Source organism: Siphateles boraxobius, unplaced genomic scaffold (assembly GCF_051911475.1).
Source record: "Siphateles boraxobius isolate OS27281-9 unplaced genomic scaffold, OSU_SipBor_1 107, whole genome shotgun sequence".
Taxonomy (NCBI): Eukaryota; Metazoa; Chordata; class Actinopteri; order Cypriniformes; family Leuciscidae; genus Siphateles; species Siphateles boraxobius.
This window is the reverse complement of record NW_027508708.1, coordinates 1,538,591-1,542,500: the sequence shown is the minus strand read 5'-3', so window position 1 is coordinate 1,542,500 and position 3,910 is coordinate 1,538,591.

The window sequence follows — 3,910 nt, the reverse complement described above, 5'->3', positions numbered from 1 at the left end:
TGGCTTCCTACACACGGGTCTCGCTCCGCCTCGTGGCCTGGGGCCCGAGGACGGCGCGGCCGCTCATAGGGCGCGTGCGGAACCCTCCTCCTCGGCAGAGGTGGGGGGTTTGTGGCCGCTGGGTCGAGGCCGTAACCGGGAAGGGTGCTTTTCGGGCGGGGAGGAGCGAGGCGTAGGTCGGTCTCGAAGACTGGACCGGGGGGTGTCGGCCACCCCGACCGTCCGATTCCGGAACCCACGCGCCCGCGTCCGCCGCCGCCGTCGCGGACATTCGTTTCAGACGGGCCATCTGAGTCTCCCGAGGTCGACGCGGCCTGCTTTCCCCGGAGGGAGGCCGCGTCTAGCGTCGACGCGCAGAGCGGGGAGGAGCAAGCTGCCCAAAGCGGTCTCGCGACCGGGCAGGGGCCGTCCCCAGGCGCGTCCAAAGTTCCAATCGACCAGGCTACCCCGAAAGTGACGGCCCGGAGGAGGGGGAGCGCTCCTCCGGACCCCGGGCAACCCGGAGGCGCCCGTTTTTTTCTCGTCCGTTGCCTTTTCTCCGATACCTTGTCCGAGCGGGGCCGTTGTCCCCTCCTCGACAAAACCCCGAAGGGCCGTTTTAGGACCGTCTTTGCTCCGACGGGAGCTCCGTCGCCGCGGACGGATTCTCACGTGCCCGACACAGAGGCACTCTCCCCGGTCGCCAGCCGGGGAGACTCGTGTACGTGGTGACCCGGGTGAACCGCACCGTTTCGGACTCTGTCCGTTTCTTTAGGAGGATCGCCTGCCTCCGGGGCGCCTTCCGCGGGCCGCCCGCCTTCTCTCACCTTGTCCGAGCAGGGCGCTTGTCCCCTCCTCGACAAAACCCCGAAGGGCCGTTTTAGGACCGTCTCTGCTCCGACCGGAGCTCCGTCACCGCCGACGGATTCGTACGTGCCCGACACCTAGGCACTCTCCCCGGTTGCCAGCCGGAGAGTCTCGCGTACGTGGGAATCTGGGTGGACCGCACCGTTTTGGACTCTGTCCGTTTTTTTTCCTTCGCCCTTTCCTCCGTGGGCGCCCGCCGTCCGTCACCTTGTCCGAGCGGGAGCGTTTGTCGCCCTCCTCGACAAAACCCCCAAGGTCCGTTTTAGGACCGAAGTCGCTCCGAAGGGAGCTCCGTCACGCGGACGGATTTGACCGTGCCCGAACCCGAGGCACTCTCCCTGGGAGTCTTCCAGGGAGGTTGGTCGTTGTGGGAATCTCGTTCGTCTGCAACGGACGGTGTCCGTTTTCAAAAAGTTTTCGGAGGTGCACCTTCCTCCGTCGCTCCAGGGGTGAGTCAAGCCCCCGGAGTCGTTTCGTCCTTTACCCAGACCGACAAGCGTATGGTTCTTTTTTTTTTTTTTTTACCTCGGGATCGACCCCGGACGGCGAACCACCACGCGCGGGTTTCCTACACACGGGTCTCGCTCCGCTCGGCCCTGGGGCTCGAGGCGGCACGGCCGCTCATAGGGCGCGTGAGGAACCGTCCGTCAGGCGGGGCCAGGGTGGGAGGCCTCTGGATCAAGGCCGTAACCGGGAAAGGTGCTTTTCGGGCGGGGCGAAGGTCGGGCTCGAAGACTGGACCGGGGGGTGTCGGCCACCCCGACCGTCCGATTCCGAATTCCACGCGCCCGCGTCCGCCGCCGCCGTCGCGGACATTCGTTTCAGACGGGCCATCTGAGTCTCCCGAGAGTCGACACGGCCTGCTTTCCCCGGAGGGAGGCCGCGTCTAGCGTCGACGCGCAGAGCGGGGAGGAGCAAGCTGCCCAAAGCGGTCTCGCGACCGGGCAGGGGCCGTCCCCAGGCGCGTCCAAAGTTCCAATCGACCAGGCAACCCTGACAGTGACGGCCCGAAGGAGAGGGTGCGCCCCTCCGGGCCCCAGGCAACCCGGAGGCGCCCGTCTTCCGTTAACCTTGTCCGAGAAGAGTGTGGCGACGGTCCCCCACCTCCTCTACAACACCCCTAGCGTCCGTGTTCGGACCGTCTTTGCTCCAGCAGGAGCGCCATCAAGCGTACGGATCTGACTTTGAGCAGGCCACGGTCGGGTCTGCGAGCACAGGGCTCTCGTTTGCATGCAAGATCTTGGACACTGTCCATTTTCTTACGAGGAGTGTTGTGTGTCTTTCACCCTCTGCTCGCCCAGGACGGTGCACCTTCACACACTGGATGCACGCCCAGGGCACCGGCGGTGAGTCTGGGTGTCCAAACCAGCCCCCGCGTTTACTGGAAGTCTCGCCCGCACAGAGTGCATTTTATCTGGGCTGAGCCAGACCGCTTCCCCACCCGGTCTGACCACCACGGTTCTCTGTTCCGTGGACCTCATTCGATCGGACACTGTCCGTAATTTCATTTTTCTTTCGGAGGTGCACCTTCCTCCGTCGCTCCAGGGGTGTCTCAAGCCCCTGGAGTCGTTTTGCCGTTTACCCAGACCGACGGTTCGACAAGCATATGGTTTTTGTTTTAGCCCGGGATCAACCGAGGAGCCCCGGGACGGACGAACCTGCGACGCGCGGGTTTCCTACACACGGGTCTCGCTCCGCTCGGGCCTGGGCTCGAGGCGGCACGGCCGCTCATAGGGCGCGTGAGGAACCGTCCGCCGTGAGGGCGGGGGGTGGTAGGCCTCTGGATCGAGGCCGTAACGGGGAAGGGTGCTTTTCAAAGCGGGTGGGAGGCGCGGGGCGAAGTCAGGCTCTGTGCCGTGATGGGGGGCCCCCAACGAAACCCCGCCAACCGTCAAAGCCTGACGACGGTCCCGACGCCACCGCTGCGGACATCCGTTTTCAGACGGGCCATCTGAGTCTCCCGAGGTCGACGCGGCCTGCTTTCCCCGGAGGGAGGCCGCGTCTCGAGTCGACGCGCAAAGCGGGGAGGAGCAAGCTGCCCATAGCGGTCTAGCGACCGGGCAGGGGCCGTCCCCAGGCGCGTCCAAAGTTCCAATCGACCAGTCAACCCTGACAGCGACGGCCCGAAGGAGAGGGTGCACACCTCCGGGCCCCAGGCAACCCGGAGGCGCCCGTCTTCCGTTACCTTGTCCGAGGAGAGTCTGGGTGTCCAAACCAGACCCGCGCGTTTCCTGGAAGTCTCGCCCGCACAGAGTGCACTTTATCTGGGCTGGGTCAGATCGTTTCCCAACCCGGTCTGACCACCACGGTTCTCACTTTTTCAAATTTGACTCCAGAGTCAGGCCCGCCAAGGGGACTTTGCGCTTGATTAGTGCCCAGGAAGTCTGCACCCTTCCTGGGATGCAGTTAGAGAAGAAAACCAGCAGCCGTCATTTTCCTGGAGGTTTCGTACATGCAGAGATCCACCGCCGCGGTGGTGATTGAATTCTTTCTCTCCCCAGCGCAACATGACCGGGCTTTTTTTTTTTTCCTGGGGGCCCTCTCCCACCAGGACTTCCAGAGCTCCACCGCGCGCACTGTGTAATCTGGATTTTATACCCAAGCAGAGAGACTCTGAGCGGGGGGCTCACGGTGGTCTGTTAATGGGTTCTGTGTGCCCTCCACCGCACTACTTCCCCTCCCCGATAAAGACCCCAAGGTCCGTTTTAGGACCGTCTTTTCTCCAGAAGGAGCTCCAGGGGTGTGGAGCGAAACTGAATCTGACCCAGGACGGCGCACCCTCCCTGGGATGGCCAGGGAGGTTCTGAGATCGTGGAGCTCTGATCACACGGCAACATTTTGGACTCTTGTCAATTTTTCAAATTTGACTCCAGAGTCAGGCCCGCCAAGGGGACTTTGAGCTTGATTCGTGCTCAGGAAGTCTGCACCCTTCCTGGGATGCAGTTAGAGAAGAAAACCAGCAGCCGTCATTTTCCTGGAGGTTTCGTACATGCAGAGATCCACCGCCGCGGTGGAGATTGAATTATTTCTCTCCCCAGTCAGCGCGTACCCCGGGCGGGCTTTT